This window comes from Lathyrus oleraceus, chromosome 3 (genome assembly GCF_024323335.1).
Source record: "Lathyrus oleraceus cultivar Zhongwan6 chromosome 3, CAAS_Psat_ZW6_1.0, whole genome shotgun sequence".
In the NCBI taxonomy this organism is placed as follows: domain Eukaryota; kingdom Viridiplantae; phylum Streptophyta; class Magnoliopsida; order Fabales; family Fabaceae; genus Lathyrus; species Lathyrus oleraceus.
Genome location: NC_066581.1, coordinates 173673902 through 173691098, shown reverse-complemented (window position 1 = coordinate 173691098; position 17197 = coordinate 173673902). Strand labels below are relative to the sequence as shown.

The 17197-nt window shown below is 39.0% G+C and overlaps 1 non-coding gene across 1 annotated transcript; it reads left to right on the top strand.

The window, feature by feature from the left end:
- The first annotated feature begins 3913 nt into the window (after positions 1-3913).
- On the top strand, positions 3914-4020 carry LOC127133130 (small nucleolar RNA R71). The gene has a single exon (XR_007807123.1). It is a non-coding gene; the product is annotated as a small nucleolar RNA R71 (small nucleolar RNA).
- Positions 4021-17197: the final 13177 nt, after the last annotated feature.

The following is a 17197-nucleotide window of genomic DNA, read 5'->3' as shown; positions in this document are numbered from 1 at the left end:
TCTAAAACACTCAAACTAAAAGCAAAATAAAATAAAATAAACAACTGAAAAGCAATAAAAATAAATAATTTAACTGAAAACAGCAAAGAAAAATAGAAAGCGATAAAATCTCCTCCCACACTTAAATCGAACATTGTCCCCAATGTTTCGAAATAAGATAAGGGGAGAGTAACCTGGCATCCTACTGTTGACCACTGGTACCTTCGCCAACCTGAGGTGGACGACGGGATCGGCTGCGACGACGGTCTCTCTGATCCATCCTGGCCTGTAAGGCATCCTGAGCAGTCCTCACCTCTCGAAGGTTGCTTAAAATGGAACCCTGAGTGGCTTCTATAAGCGCAGAATGTTGATGGTGGTAGTCAAGATCAGGGGGTACGATATCAGCAACTAGGTAATTAACAAAGTCTGCATACCATGGCACGTTACTTACTGCTAAGGATTTTTGGAAGTGCTCACGAGGGCCTAGGCCATCATCTTCAATGGTTTCTAGTCTAGCTATCAGTCTATCATAGGCAAAATCATCATTTATGGGTACGAAGTGTGGTTTTAGGTGTTCTAGCCTAGAAAGGTGATCAGCTACTACATTTTCAGTGCCTTTTTTTTTATCTTTGATCTCTAAATCAAACTCTTGTAGTAATAGAATCCATCGGAGTCACCTGGGCTTGGCATCTTTTTTACTTAATAGGTAATGAATGGCAGCATGATCGGTGTAAACTATAATTTTGGCTCCTACTAGATAAGATCTAAATTTGTCTATAGAGAAAACTACAGCGAGTAATTCCTTTTCAGTTGTTGCATAGTTAAGTTGGGCAACGTCTAGGGTTCTACTGGCATAATAAATCACATGTAATTTTTTATCTTTCCTTTGTCCTAGAACGGCTCTAACGGCATAATCACTAGCGTCGCACATTATCTCAAAAGGTTATGACCAGTCAGGGGGTTTCATAATAGGTGATGATATTAACGCTTGCTTTAAGAGATTAAATGCTTCATTACATTTTCCATCGAAAATGAATTCAACATCTTTCATTAAAAGGCCAGTTAAAGGTTTAGTTATTTTGGAGAAGTCCTTGATAAAACGCCGGTAGAATCCAACGTGTCCAAGAAAACTTTGGACTTCTCTGATAGTTTTAGGTGGTTTTAGGTTCTCTATAACTTCTATCTTAGCTCTATCTACCTCTATACCTTTTTCGGAAACTATATGTCCTAAAACAATTCCTTCGGTCACCATGAAATGACACTTTTCCCAGTTTAGCACGAGGTTTACCTCCACGCATCTCTCCAGGATTTTCTCAAGGTTAGAAAGACAATTATGGAAATCAAATCTACAAACCGAGAAATCATCCATAAATACTTCCATGATACCATCTAGGTAATCTGCAAAGATTGACATCATACAGCATTGGAAAGTAGTTGGGGCATTACAGAGGTCGGATGGCATTCGTCTGTAGGCAAAAGTTCCATAAGGGCATGTAAAGGTAGTTTTTTCTTGATCTTCGGGGTGGATAGGTATTTGGAAAAATCCAGAGTATCCATCTAGATAGCAGAAGTAAGAGTGTCTGGCTAGACACTCCAACATCTGGTCTATAAATGATAAAGGGAAATGATCCTTCCTGGTTGCTTTATTTAATTTTCTGTAGTCTATGCACATCCGCCATCCTCCTTCCATCTGTTTTGCTACATGTTCGCCTTTATCGTTTTGTACGACTGTGATGCCTCCCTTTTTAGGTACTACATGCGCAGGGCTCACCCACTTACTATCCGAGATCTGGTAGATTATACCTGCCTCAAGTAACTTAAGAACTTCTTTTTTAACAACATCGCTCATTATAGGGTTTATTCTTCTCTGATGTTCTCTGGAGGGTTTTGAATCTTCTTCGAGCGAAATCCGATGCATACATACAGATGGGCTTATACCTTTCAGGTCAGAGATATATATCCTAAGGTTGAGGGATATTTTCGTAAAACATCTAAGAGTTGGTCTGTTTCCTCTTGGCTCAAGGTAGCACTGACTATAACTGGACGATTCATCTCTTCATCGAGGAACTCATATCTCAGGTTCTTAGGAAGTTCCTTAAGTTCTAAGGTTGGTTTCTTAGGGCATGGCATAGGATCTGGGGTAAGGGATAAACATTCGTAAAGGTTATCATCGATGTAGGGTTTCCTAAAGTCATCATCTTCCAGTATGAGAGTTGATGGCAACTTAATTGTTTTTATGATTTCTTTTTGTTCTAATTCCCTAACGCATTCATCAATGATATCTATGGCATAGCATGCGTCTCCCATCACAGGTGCCATAAGAAATTTCGAAAGTATAAATTCCATTTTCTCGTCACCTACCTCAAAGGTCAACTTTCCTCTCTTGACATATATTATGGCTCCTGCAGTTGATAAGAACAGTCTACCTAGAAGGATTGGTATATCATTATCCTCTTTGATGTCCATGACAACAAAATCACTAGGGATAAATAACTGACGTATCCTAACAGGGACATCTTCTAAAATGCCTATCGGATACTTAACAGATCTATCGGCTAACTGAAGTGACATCTTAGTAGGCTGTAATTCTCCTAAGTTTAACCTCTCACAAACTGCTAAAGGCATTAAGCTCACACTAGCTCTTAAGTCTAGAAAATCTTTTTCGATGACATGACTACCCAAAAGACAAGGAATGGAGAAATTTCCAGGATCTTTATCTTTTTTGGCTAACTTATTCTCGGAAATAGAATTGCATTCCAAGGGCTTCGGATCGTTGAGTCTACATTTGTTGGTAAGGATGTCTTTGAGAAACTTGGCATAAGAAGGTATTTGGGTGATGGCTTCTGTGAAAGGGATTTCTACGTGAAGTTTTTCTATAACCTTAATAAATTTCTGATACTGGTTATTGATCTGGGTTTGTTTGAGTATTTGCGGATATGGTATAGGTGGTTTATATGGCGGGGGTGGTACATAAGTTTTATCTTTAGGTTCTTCTCGACCTTCCTATTTTTCAGACTCCTCTGGTTCCTTTACTTCGTCTGTGGGTTCGGTATATTCCTTAGAAGTTTTGGGTTCACTCAATCTTGGGTTTGGTGGCTCATCATAAGCGTTCCCACTTCGCAGGGTAATGGCATTGGCTTGCCCTCGCGGATTTTGTTGAGGTTGTCCAGGGAACTGTCCTCCAAGTGTAGTCTGGGGGGCTTGGTTAAAAGCTACCTGAGAGATCTGGGTTTCAAGCATCTTGGTGTGAGTAACTATTTGATCAACCTTGGTTCCTAACTGGGTAATCAGTTCGTTAACGCGAATGTTTTGGTTCATGAACTCTTTGTTTTGTTGGGTTTGAGCAGTGATAAAATTTTCCATAATTTTCTCAAGACTCGACTTTGGTGGTACAGGTTGCATAGGTTGATTTGGTCTTGGGGCTTGGTAACCTGTTTGTCTCGGAGGTGCATTATTTTGGATAGGGTTATTGTTCTTATAGGAGAAGTTCGGATGATTCCTCCATCCAGGGTTATAGGTATTCGAGTATGGGTTCCCTTGGGTGTAGTTCACTTGCTCAGAGTGGGTTTCGTTTAATAGACTGCATTCTGCAGATTAGTATCCTTTGGTTCCACATATCTCACAATCCGATGAAACTGCAGCTGCAGTATTCGGGTTTATGCACATATTCTCGACCTTAAGGGCTAATGCGTCCATTTTAGCTTGCATCATGTCTATAGAGCTTAACTCATGTACTCCTCCTTGGGCTTCCTTCTTCTCAACTGTCGCTCGTTCGACTCCCCATGATTGATGGTTTTGAGCCATATCTTCGATGAGGGCACTAGCTTCAGGATAAGGTTTGTTCATCAGCGCACCGCCTACGGCATCGTCGATGGTCATCTTAGTGTTATAGTGAAGTCCATTATAGAAGGTTTGAATGATTAACCAATTTTCTAAACCATGATGTGGGCATGCTCTTAACAGCTCTTTATATCTCTCCCAAGCTTCGAACAACGATTCTCCTTGGTTCTGGGTAAATCTAGTTATATGGTTTCGAAGAACGGCGGTCTTACTTGGGGGAAAGTATCTAGCAAGGAATACTCTTCTAAGGTTATCCCAAGTCGTAATGGAATTGGGTGGAAGGGAATCTAACCATGATAAGGCTTTATCTCTGAGGGAAAAAGGGAATAATCTTAAACGGATTGCCTCAGGAGAAGCTCCATTGGTTTTAAAAGTGTCTGCTAATTGGAGAAAGATTTTTAAATGTTGGTTTGGGTTCTCAGTAGCAAGACCTGCGAATTGTCTCTGTTGAACTAGTTGCAACAGGGAGGGTTTAAGTTCAAAATAATTAGCTGGGATGGTTGGGTTTACTATACTAGAACTAGGTTCTTCGTTGGATGGTTGGGAGAAATCCTTAAGAGGTCTTTGGTTTTGATCTTCGATCATAGCTCTCCTAATTCTATGGAAAAATAAACGTGCGCGAGCGGAACGTTCAGGTTCCGCCAGAGGGTATACTAAGCTTCCGGTGCTACGAGTTATTCGCATTGACCGGCAGATAATAACCAAAGTCTAAATGATATAACAACAGGGTACGAAATTTGACGAAATTGGTCCCTGGCAACGGCGCCAAAAACTTGATGCGTGCTTTTCGCAAGTATACGAACGCGTCAGAGTAATATAAAGGACTGTCGAATCCACAGAGACCAAGTGTTGATCTATCGCTATCTATTGCTATGGTGTTTATCTAAGGTAATCAAAATAGGGGTTTTTAGAGTGTGCAATGAAAGTAAAGTATTAAATTAAATTCAATTAATAAAGACAGGCTCGAATGTAATTCACATAATCAATTAATAATCCAAGTACGTGCTAATAAAATTACTTATGGGTAGTGTTTCCTACTTTGAAAAGAACCAATTTAACGGGAACTGTTGCTTTCGCGTATTCAGAACCGATTTGTACTCCCTAATAAAACCCTCTTATTGTCACTTATAAAAAGGCGCGCATTGCGTTAGAGTAGTAAACCTATTTTTAAGAAATATAGTATCTTGAGTAAGTTGAAAAGTATTTTAACTTGGATTTCTTAACCAAAAGAGGTTCTCGTGAACCAGACTCTAAACTTATAAACGCGTCTGAAAATAGTTTTAAAATCACTTTTTCTTTTTAAGTTGAAAACTCCTAATGAACTAAACAAAGCGCTTTCGCTGTATTTGAAATAGTTAAAAACAACTAAGTTTAAAAAGACGTTGGATGGCTTTCGATCTTACCCAACGGAAATTAAGTGCTGGAAAACTTAAGTTGAAAGTCAAAATAGCCCTTAAGTATTCATACGAACAATTGTACGGATTATCGGTTCAATTACGATTCTTACATTCTAACCTTTATAGGTTTAGTTAGACATGGTAAAGTAAAAGTGCATTTTAATTTAAATAAAAGTAGTGCGAGTGCGGAATTTAAATAAAAGTAGTGCGAGTGCGGAAAGTAAATAAAAGTAGTGCGAGTGCGAGAAATAAATGAAAGTAGTGCGAGTGCGAGAAATAAATAAAGTAGTGCGAGTGGGGAAAATAAATAAAAGTAGTGCGAGTGCGAGAAATAAATGAAAGTAGTGCGAGTGCGAGAAATAAATGAAAGTAGTGCGAGTGCGAGAAATAAATGAAAGTAAGACAGTGCGGAAAAGTAAAGTAGACAAAGGTAAAGTAATAAAAACCTGCTCCAATCGGAGGGTTGAATAAAGTGCGAAACTGAAATGAAAATGGCGGCAGGATTAACCTCCTTCCAAAGTGCTCCAAACTCGATTACAGACTCGATTACACAGTTGTGGCAACACCCCAATGTGAAGCGATTACCACTTTTACAATACTGAATATATGCCTAAATATAACTTAAGTTTGCTCTAAGTTTGGATGCTGAAACAAATGAAATCGAGTCTCTATTTATTGGCAAGGAAAATAATGGAAATGACAAGGATGCCCTTCACTTTGAATTTGGGAGGGAAAAACTTTCTTCTTGTGGCGCCCGCCACAACACCATGGCGCCCGCCACAACACCATGGCGCCCGCCACAAGGGTAAATTGTGGCGCCCAAGTGAAGGTAGTGGGAGACGTGGCAGTTGAGGGAAGTTGATATATGACACATCATGGCTGGACCTATGGCGCCAGCCACAGAGGGAGCCACAAGTGCAAAATGCTAAATTTTAGTCTTTTAGTTCATTTTCACTCCTTTTTTAGACCGGAGCTCTGATTAGACTAAAAACCTGTAAACAAAGAGAAACGTAGTAATAACATAACAAAATAATAATAAAACCACGAAAATGCATGCGAAATCGGAGTCGAAAATACGGTGAAATTCAGTGTCATCAACAACTACCAGTTACTGGGTAGAAGACCAATCAAAGAGAAAATCTGTCACCGGTTAAGATGAACATATCCAGGATAGACTCTGAAAAGGGGATAAAGAGGGATTTACAACTACTGGTTACCGGGTAGAAAACCACAAAGAGAAGAAAACCCGTCATCGGTTAAGGTGAACATATCAAGGATTAACTCTCTGAGGAACAATATAGGGATTACAACTACCTTTTTACTGGGTAGAATACCAAAAATGAGAATATCCGTCACTAGTTAAAGTGAACATATCAAGGATAGACTCAGGCAGGGGAAGGAAATATATTTGTCACCGGTTAGGATGAACATATCAAGGATATACTTCCTGAGGAATAGATCCAATAGGGACTCTACTGAGGATAAAAATAAGGGTACTTTTGTCGGGTATTGGGCAAGAAGTAACAAACTGTTAAGAAGAATATTACCAGTTACTAGGTAGTAGACTCTTAGGGGACCAAAGCATCTATCTAGGTAAGAGCTAGAAAGAAAACGGCCAATCAAGACTCAACCCAATGAGGACATAACTCAATGGGAGTAATTCCATCCAGAAAGTTCACTGGAGAGGAAACTGAAATAACATCTATCCATGAGGAAACAAACTCAGTGGGGAAACGGAGAAAGGTTAAAGTCTTTCTGCTTAAGGGGATGACACTCTACAATTGAAAGAGGATAGACACCAGATTTGGTATGGGGATACAATACCGCCATAACAGAGAATAAGAATCTCAAACAAATCAAATATGGAGATGCAGAATATGAAATTATATAAATATAAATATATATATATATATATATATATATATATATATATATATATATATATATATATGTATACATGATGGTTATGCTGACAAAACGATCACGAAGGATACAAAGGTGTCGCAAAGAATTTGAACCACCAGTACAATTCTCGGTCAATCCACAAAATATGGAGACAACTGCTGGAGAATAGGGAGATTAACATCCCAAAGGTTCAACCCCATTGAGGTTCAATCCACAAAATATGGAGACAACTGTGAGGAATTTTTAGGTTAACACCATAAAAATGGGAGACAACCCTACAAAGAAAAATCATAACAAAAGCTTCTCAGAAACCAGGAGGAAACTATGACTGGGAGCAAGTTGAATAGCGATTGATGGGGAAACCAATGTGATCCATTGGGGAAGATCAACCATATCTGAAGATCCACCCTGCTGAGGAAATACAAACTTCGCTAGGGAAGGCAGAAACTCTGTCGGGGAACACAACATGCTGCAGGGTATCTGAATCAACCAATACAGCTGGGGACAAGGAAAGAAATTCCGCTGAGGATCAAACACTCCGCCGAGGAACTAAATCAACACAAACGTCTAGGGATACCCGAAGGGTTAACTACTTGGGGAACCTCTGATGTTTCATACTTAAGGACTTGCTATCCATTGAAATGTTGTTGATATTCCTTTTAATTGCTTTGGAAAAGTTCTTGCTTTTATATATTAAAGAAAACTTGATTTTAATTTAAAAATTTAATTTCAAAATGATCATAATAAAATTTAAAGCTATTGGATGAAATAAATAAGAGTAGAAACAATTTGGACAAAAGCTCAACTTTATTTAATAGAATGGCAGTCTATAAATGACAAGACTCCATAGATTTTACAAAGTTGAAAATGATAATTTACATGCAAAAGGGTTACATTGAATATAAATGATCCTTAATCCCTCTACCAACTCTTGATATCCACTATGCTCTTGACCGCTGCTGGAGATGAACTGGTGTCAACCCTTGTGCTCAAACAAGATTTCAAAACACTGAAGATTAACAGAATGTAGTTACTTGCCATGATCCCTAATTTTTGCATAAGTTTCCCCAAGGCGGGGTACTCAACTTATCGGGAAATTCTTTTCTGTTTTAGGTCTCTAATTTTTGCCTGGATCGCCCTTTTGGGTTTTCAATCCACCGAGACGCTCATTTTTGCCTAAGCCGCCCTTTCGGGTTTTCAACTTAGCGAGCTGTTCTTTTATTTTTTTAGGCGAAGTATTTCTTGATTGCATCTGTGTTCACAGGACGAGTGAAATCTTCACAATCCATTGTTGGAAGAATCAATGCACCACCTGAAAAGGCTCTCTTAACAACATATGGGCCTCCATAATTAGGAGTCCATTTTCCTCTAGAATCTGGATTGAACGTCAAAATCTTCTTGAGCACAAGGTCACCTTCTCTGAATACACGAGGTCTGACCTTCTTATCAAAAGCTTTCTTCATTCTTTGCTGATATAACTGACCATGACACATGGCAGTTAATATCTTCTCTTCAATCAAATTCAACTGGTCAAACCTGGTCTGACACCATTCAGCTTCAGTCAACTTGGCTTCCATGAGCACACGCAATGAAGGAATCTCAACCTCTATGGGGAGCACTACTTCCATACCATATACAAGAGAGGAAGGGGTTGCCCTTGTTGAAGTGCGGATAGATGTACGATACCCATGCAAAGCAAATGGGAGCATCTCATGCCAATCCTTATATGTGACAACCATTTTCTGGATAATCTTCTTAATGTTCTTGTTTGCAACTTCGACAACCCCATTCATCTTAGGTCTGTAGGGAGAAGAATTATGATGTGCAATCTTGAAGTCTTTGCAAAGAGCTTCCACCATATTGTTATTCAAGTTTGATCCACTATCAGTAATGATCTTACTTGGCACACCTATACGGCATATGATCTGATTCTTGATAAACCTTACAACAACTTGCTTGGTTACATTTGCATACGATGCCGCTTCAACCCGTTTGGTGAAGTAGTCAATTGCCACCAAAATGAAATGATGTCCATCCCAAGCTTTAGGTTCAATCATCCCAATCATATCAACTCCCCACATGGAGAAGGGCCATGGGGAAGAGATAACATTCAATAGTGTCAGAGGAACATGGATCTTATCATCATAAATTTGAAACTTGTGGCACTTCTTCACAAATTTGCAACAGTTAGATACATTGTCAGCCAATAGTAATTTGCTCGCAACATCTTCTTCGCCATTGCATGTCCATTGGAGTGAGTACCAAAGGAACCTTCGTGCACTTCGGTCATCAACAAGTCTGCTTCGTGTCTATCCACGCATCTGAGCAAAACCATATCAAAGTTTCTCTCGTATAGTATATCACCATTCAAGTAAAAATTACCGGCTAATCTTCTCAAAGTCTTCTTTTCTTTCAAAGATGCCCCAGGCGGGTAAATCTGACTTTGGAGGAAACACTTGATGTCGTAATACCATGGCTTCTCGTCTTTAATCTCTTCAACAGCAAACACATGAGTTGGCCTATCAAGATGCATCACAGATAGATTGGGAACTTCATTCCAATACTTCACTACTATTATTGATGCCAATGTTGCAAGAGTATCTACCATCCGGTTCTCATCTCGAGGGATATGATGAAACTCAACCTTTGTAAAGAATGTTGAAATCCTCCTCGCATAATCTCTATATGGTATTAAACCGGGTTGATTTGTCTCCCATTCTCCTTTGATCTGATTCACAACCAAAGCCGAATCACCGAAGACATCCAAATACTTGATTCTGAGATTCATGGCCTCTTCAAGCCCCATAATGCAAACTTCATATTTTGCCATGTTGTTTGTACACTTGAAAGTCAATCTGGCTATAAATGATAGATGCGTGCCTTGAGGAGTAATAATCACTGCCCCAATGCCATTTCCATATTGATTAACAACTCCATCAAATACTATGCCCCAACGGGAACCAGGTTCTGGCCCTTCTTCAAGCAATGGTTCATCACAATCTTTCATTTTCAAGTACAAAATATCTTCATCAGGAAAATCATACTGCACTGACTAATAATCTTCAATTGGTTGGTGAGCCAAATGGTTAGCCGAGATACTACCTTTGATCGCTTTCTGAGATCGGTATTCGATATCATCGACACAAATCATCTTTCGGACTGGCTTTATGAAGGAGAATTTCCATCCAAGGCGCAGCGGAATTTAAAATTTTCTCCATTTAGTGATCCTTATGAATGGGCATGATCAGTGATAGAATCGTTACCTCTTGTGGCGATTCAAACCTTTGGTGCAGATCTCTGATAATGATCAAAACCTTTGATACAGATCCACGGGGCGATCACGAAAGTTGAACGATGACAACGTCTCTACTCAGTCCACACGAACAGATTCCTTCAATCGCAGTGCTAGCTGTTATGAATGAAGGCTTTGAGTGAGAGAAAGAGGGAAATAAAATTCCAAGTCTCTACTTGAATTTCTGTCTGAGTGGATTAGAGTGACAATGCTTCTACCCAAGGGGTTCTATTTATAGAACTACTTGTGTGGGCTTCAAGCTAAAAAGCCCACTTAAGTGTATTTTGCCCATATCTCATAATATGCCAAAATCACTTAAGTATTTGGTACCTTACCATATTTCGTCTCCCACTTAAGTGCACCGTACCTTACGGTGTTCCTTGGTTACTCTATCTCTCATCAATCCGTCCTTTGTGTGTGACCCTATAGGTTTTCGCGGCATTGGCAATTATATTAAATCACGCATTTAACATAATAAACAGTGAGCGATATCTAGCAACACATCACTGCTACCCAAGTCACGAAAATGTCATGTGATCTGACAAAACCTCCTGTGATGATAATTATGTGTATAATTACCCCTTTGCCCTTATGTCTATATTGAACACAAGGTATAGACCGTGTCATCCTTGTCCAGTTCAATATTGGGCCCATAGACATTTATCCTGTTACGCAGGATGGGCAAATTCCATCTAGGACAATCATGTCCCTCATCATGCTTTGTGGAATACCCATCAACTGTCTTTATGGTTATCCAGTTACGGACAATGTTGGATCAGCAACAAAGCACTCGACTCTACATCTAGGATCCATAGTGGTTTCAGGTCGAAGAGTGGTATACACTATTATCACCATGAGAATAACTTATGACACTTTGCATAACTTTCTATATAGTATTCTCATAGCGGGTCAATCCGGTATAAATATTACAACTAATATTCATACCTATGTTTAAGACTTGATAACTCTTTATCCATGATCCATGAGATGTGATCATCAGTCTACAAACATAATAGTCTTAATGCTTTAATGTTATCCCACTTCACATTAAAGCTCGACTACGGATACTTTAAGAATAGTGCTCTTATGTTTAATGTGTTCTCATGATTAAGTCACACTTAATACATTAACCGGACTATCTATTCTAGGGACTTTATTAATCAACCATAATAAAGAAAATGCCTTTAAATAATTCGATACAAGTACCAAATGTATTGGCTTCTAGGGCTTACACCAACAATCTCCCACTAGCACTAGAGCCAATCAGGCATACCTCGTATGCCCATTGATCTAGTATGGCCATCATGCTTCTGCTGCGCAAGAGGCTTTGTCAGTGGGTTAACAACATTGTCAAGTGTAGGTACTTTACATATTTTCACACAACGTCTAAGTATGTGTTTGGATCGTTGGTGAGATCTAGGCTCCTTAGCTTGTGCGATAACACCATTGTTATCATAAGAGAGACCAATGGGATCCACAATGCTAGGGACTATGCCAAGTTTATTGATCCAAACAGCTTCCTTTGCTGCACTTAAGGCAGCAATATACTCGGCCTCAGTTGTAGAATCAGCAACTGCATCTTGCGTTGAACTTTTCAAGCTCACAGTGCCACCATTTAAGCAAAACACATAACCAGATTGGAATCATTCATATTAAAGCGTCTCAGCACTTTTTCTATGTATGTACTCTGACTTAGGCCAAGCAGTTTTGTGATCTATCTCTATAGATTCTGATTCCTAATATATAGGCTGCTTCACCTAGGTCCTTCATAGAAAAGCATTTCCCCAACCAAGACTTTACTTGTTGCAGGGTAGGGATATTGATTCCAATGAGTAATATGTCATCTACATATAATACCAGGAATACGATCATGCTCCCACTAACCTTCTTGTAGACACAAGTCTCATCTTCATTCTTGATGAATCCATACAGTTTTACTGTTTCATCAAAATGAAGATTCCATGAGTAGGTCACAGGCTCATCTTGATCCATGAGTAATACATCACCTTGATCAGATATCCATATATCTCAGGTAGGTGACGTATCCTGCTTGACCTACACTGGTCTTGTTCCTTTTGAGCAAGTTGCTCTTACATAACTACTTGTGTTTCCTGCTCTAATTCCTCCATAGGTGTATCGATACTTTATGATTCTTGAATTTCTTCAAGTTCTACTTTCCTCCCACTGATTCCTTTGGAAATAAAATCCCTTTCTAGGAAAACTCAAGTTCGAGCGACAAACATTTTGCCCTCAGAAGGATTGTAGAAATAATATCCTCTTGTTTCTTTAGGATACCCCACAAATAAGCATTTGTCAGATTTGGGCTCAAGCTTAGTTGAAATTTGTCGTTTCACATAAACTTCGCAACCCCAAATCTTCATGTAAGACATATGTGGTCTCTTACCACTCCATATCTCATATGGTGTCTTTTCAACCTTTTGGATGGAACACCGTTAAGTGTGTAAGTTGATGTCAATGGTGTATGTCCTCAAAAGGAGTTTGGAAGATTGGTGTGACTCATCATGGATCGGACCATGTCCAACAGGGTTCGATTTCTTCTCTCAGATACACCCTTCCATTGGGATGTTCCAGGAGGAGTAAGTTGGGATAGGATCCCACACTCTTTCAGATGGTCATCAAACTCTAGGATTAAATACTCATCACTTCGATCTGATCGAAGAGTCTTAATATTCTTACCTAGTTGGTTTTAACTCGTTAGGTTTCACCCTTTTGTATTAATGTTATTAATATGCATTTCAAGATCAAGGACATATAGTCCATTGTTCATTTGTGCAGTAGCATAGAATATATCATTCAAATAAATTGAGCAAAAATTGTTCTTTATTATAAATGAAAAACCAAACTTGTCCAAACAAGCAATGGAAATAATATTCCTGCTAATTGCAGGTACATAATAACAGTTCTCTAACTGAATTATTAAACCACTAGGTAAAGTCAATACAAAAGTTCCTACGGCTAAAGCAGCAACCTTTGCTCCATAGCCAACTCGTAGGTCGACTTCACCTTTTGCCAAAACTCTACTCCTTTTTAGTTCCCGCACATTTGTACAAATGTGAGAAATGCATCCAGTATCTAATACCCATGATGCAGAAGTAGATAAATTAATAACAAAAATACCTGAAGTTGAAGTCTCTACTCCATTCTTCTTGTCTTCCAGGTACTTTGGGCAGTTCCTCTTCCAGTGTCCGGTCTTACCGCAATGGAAGCAGGTGCCTTCTTTTGCTATGCCTCCACTAGGCTTCAAAACAGCAGTGGGTCTGGGATTGACAACTTCCTTGCCCTTCCCCTTATCACTCTTCTTAGTGGGCCTTTTGTTTTGTCTCTTTCCATTTCCGATCATCAGAATGGACTTCCCTTTTGACTTCAGATTCTGCTAGGAAGTTCTTAACATGGCGAGCAGTTCAGGAAGATATTTGTCCATATCAATCATATTGAAATTTAGGACAAATTGACTGAAACTATCTGGCAACGATTGCAAGATCAAATCAGTTGCAAGTTCCTTTTCGAGGGGAAAACCCAATCTCTCAAGGTTTTCCACATACCCAATCATCTTGAGTACATGGGGACCTACAGGGGCTCCCTCAGCTAACTTGCTTTGAAAAAGGGCTTTTGAAACTTCAAACCTCTCATGCCTTGCTTGCTCTTGATAGAGCAACTTCAGGTGTTCGATCATATCGAACGCTGACATGTTCTCATGTTGCTTTTGCAATTCTGAGTTCATGGTAGCCAGCATGAGACAAGCAGTTTCATTGGCATCATCGACATGCTTCTTATAAGCATCTCTTTCTGCCTTAGGTGCATAACTAGGAGGTTCCTCTTCAGGAACAGGTGTCTCCAAGACATACAGCTTTTTATCATGTTTGAGGACAATCCTCAGGTTTCGGTGCCAATCCAGAAAAAATGTCCCAGACAATTTTTCTTTATCAAGGATTGATCGCAGGATGTTGTTAGAGGTGTTTGCTGTCATGGTAATCTACATAAGGATTAATGAAAATATAAGTATCATTGACATATTCAATTAGGCCTTTAATTAAATATGCTCCCACTATTTTACTCAAAACAAATGACCCTCATCATCTGATTCGGAAAATCCCGTTGGAAGATTTTCTAGTGGGTCGAGATCCATATTTCACTTCGTTCTAAGTTCGCGTAGGCGGATTACACAAAACTAGGTTATTTAGGTAGGAACTCCTTCCAATTGTATCTCATACAACTCTCGAAAATTTCAATTGAGTGAATAACTCCTTATTCCAATCCATCATATGGATTATTCCCAACTCTTGCTTCTAAACATATATAAGAAAATTATAATCAAGTTTGACTCATCGTTTTAGCAGTTGGATATTACAATTATCCCATCGCACCTTAACTAATACAAAACATGCACCTCGCGTAGGCGAAACCTACATTATTCGATACCAGTCTTGATGAGTGCTAAAACTTGGAAAGCAAACATATATAATATTCTCATAATTTGTTTAGTTAAGTTTGACCCATTGTTTTAATAGTTGGATATTACAATTATCCCATCGCACCTTACTAATATATAGATCATGCACCTCGCGTAGGCGAAACCTACATTATCCATTACTAGTCTTGATGAGTGTTAAAACTTGGAAAGCATAAACTTAATATTTAATTTGAGGGAATTACAATTTTTCTGATCTCACCGGCTTGTTTATCATATAAACCGTCTCTCACATGCATCAACATACATTCACATGCATCAACATACATACATACATACATAATAAAACAGTTATGGCCCCTAGCGCAATTGTTCTCCCAAGCCAATGAGAGAACCTAAGCAAACCTACAACGATCTAAGCTTTTCCAAGCAAGATCTTCAAGGTTGTCCTCCTTTGGCACTGACTTATTTTCTTTCTTCATATCATTACATTACATGAAAGAAACTCGTTTTACATACGAGGGAGTGAGATGAGAAAAGAAGTTACATTTGGGAGATTAAGAGAGAGGCACGAACGCAGGTCGTATTTTAAAAACCCAAAACAAAACAAAGGAAAACTAAGGCCATAACCGATCACCACAAGACAATAATAAACACTTTATTATTATTATTATTAATTCCTTTAATTAATTAAAATCAAATTAAATTTCGACGACCGATCACACTACGCAGAGTTAGCCGGGGGTCCGCTGCCCGAAAATTTTAATGAACAATTCATTTAAAATTGACGTCGTTTTTCGTATCAACACTTAATACGTCAAAACACTTTTTCTAGCCTAACGGGTGAATTTTTCCTTGCGTTAACCGGTTAACCATATGCGTTAACCGGTTAACACTGTTTGAAAATGTCTTGGAAAACTGTTTTCCGCCTTGCGTTAACCGGTTAACCAAATACGTTAACCGGTTAACACTGTTTGAAAATTAAAAAAAAATTATTTCGTATTGCGTTAACCAATTAACCATACGCGTTAACCGGTTAACACTGTTCGGAAAAGTGTTTAGAACACACAACTCTTGTGCAATCAAACCCCAATCGCATAACTCTCTGACAACACAACCCTTGTGCCGTCACTAACCCTGATGCACCAATTTCAGACCGTCAAACACATCTCGATTGTTAATTCAGTATGATTGATCAACACGTCATTGCTTCACCATACTAATGTCGGATCAAGAAGCAAACGACCATTGATCGCTCAAAGGAAAACAATCATCGAGGGTTTGAATGAACGAAACGAGAACACTATATCATATATAATGTATTTTGCATCAGGATTACATATATCACATATATGTAACTTGATCGATCTCAATTTAACCTTTGATTCATTCTGTCTTTAATCATATTATTACAGAACAAAAACAAATATCAGATTCATGGTTTCGTAAGTGGCTCTGATACCACTGAGGGAGAATTGCCATCCAAGGCGCAGCGGAATTTAAAATTTTCTCCATTTAGTGATCCTTACGAATGGGCATGATCAGTGATAGAATCGTTACCTCTTGTGGCGATTCAAACCTTTGGTGCAGATCTCTGATAATGATCAAAACCTTTGATACAGATCCACGGGGCGATCACGAACGTTGAACGATGACAACGTCTCTACTCAGTCCACACGAACGGATTCTTTCAATCGCAGTGCTAGCTGTTATGAATGAAGGCTTTGAGTGAGAGAAAGAGGGAAACAAAATTCCAAGTCTCTACTTGAATTTCTGTCTGAGTGGATTGGAGTGACAATGCTTCTACCCAAGGGGTTCTATTTATAGAACCACTTGTGTGGGCTTCAAGCTAAAAAGCCCACTTAAGTGTATTTTGCCCATATCTCATAATATGCCAAAATCACTTAAGTATTTGGTACCTTACCATATTTCGTCTCCCACTTAAGTGCACCGTACCTTACGGTGTTCCTTGGTTACTCTATCTCTCATCAATCCATCCTTTGTGTGTGACCCTATAGGTTTTCGCGGCGTTGGCAATTATATTAAATCACGCATTTAACATAATAAATAGTGAGCGGTATCTAGCAACACATCACTGCTACCCAGGATGGGCAAATTCCATCTAGGACACTCATGTCCCTCAGCATGCTTTGTGGAGTACCCATCAACTGTCTTTATGGTTATCCAGTTACGGACAACGTTGGATCAGCAACAAAGGACTCGACTCTACATCTAAGATCCATAGTGGTTTCAGGTCGAAGAGTGGTATACACTATTATCACCATGAGAATAACTTATGACACTTTGCATAACTTTCTATATAGTATTCTCATAGCGGGTCAATCCGGTATAAAT